We start from the raw sequence: 858 nt of genomic DNA on the forward strand, positions 1-858 counted from the left end.
TGAGGACACATACGGGGAATTTTTCTTGAAACATCATTGCTCACAATGCGCCTACCAATACCAAACAACCAAAATTAACAAATAATAAGTGAGATATGAGAATGATAAACTGTTAAAAAAAAAGTTAAACACCTCATGATGGATCCACCTGCATTGTCACATTTCCCTGCAACTAAATACAGTGAAGGAAATGAGGTCAAGTAAATACCTCATTTATTACAGATGAATCCAACAGTGTGGAGTTAAGTTTCATTGGTATTTGGTTTTAGGAAAATCTCTTCACTCATTTCTTAAAAAGAGTCAGGTAATGTATGGTCTTTACTTTAAAAGTAACAGCTTGAATGAAAACATTAGTTGCAGTGAAAAGCTTTTTAAAGTAGTGTATTACAACAACATGAAACCACAAACAAAAAGCACAAAGCCAGCCTTTAGAGCAAAGGTTCAGTTTACCTGTTAACTGAAGAAGATGTCAGATGATCCTCTCTGTTTCTCTGGGCTCAGCTTACTCTCGTTCCACTCCAAAATGCATTTCTCTGGAGTCAAAGTCAACTGACTTCTGGGATGCTGGCGGGAAGTTTGTGGTTTTAATTGTGTCTCTGCTCAGACCAAGGTCCTTCTCTGTACTGCTCGAGTCACAGGTGTGTTTGTATGTGTATGTAAGTGGGTGTGTACTCAAAGGCTGTGTGTTTTGGCGTTTTTCCACTGCTGGCAACAGCTCGACTCCATCGCAAAATGAGTAAAGCCTCAGCGTGGCTGGTCACCATAGCTACTTGTGATGATGTAATTTTCAACTCGCCACAGCCAGAAGAAATGTTTTGTTTCAAAATAAGCTGAAGGAAGCAACAAAATCACCGCTAT

At 39.2% G+C, this 858-nt stretch overlaps 1 protein-coding gene and 1 long non-coding RNA gene across 2 annotated transcripts in view; both read right to left on the reverse strand.

The window, feature by feature from the left end:
* rnf223 (ring finger protein 223) overlaps nt 1-780 on the reverse strand; it is a 6,445-nt gene extending 5,665 nt beyond the window's left edge. Inside the window, exon 1 of the mRNA XM_032521042.1 lies at nt 451-780. The gene's annotated coding sequence lies outside the window, so the exon portion shown is untranslated. The remainder of the gene's footprint in view (nt 1-450) is intronic.
* LOC116692602 (uncharacterized) overlaps nt 1-858 on the reverse strand; it is a 15,660-nt gene that overhangs the window by 13,024 nt on the left and 1,778 nt on the right. The gene's annotated exons all lie outside the window — the stretch shown is intronic.

The sequence above is a fragment of the Etheostoma spectabile genome, chromosome 7, assembly GCF_008692095.1.
Source record: "Etheostoma spectabile isolate EspeVRDwgs_2016 chromosome 7, UIUC_Espe_1.0, whole genome shotgun sequence".
Lineage (NCBI taxonomy): Eukaryota > Metazoa > Chordata > Actinopteri > Perciformes > Percidae > Etheostoma > Etheostoma spectabile.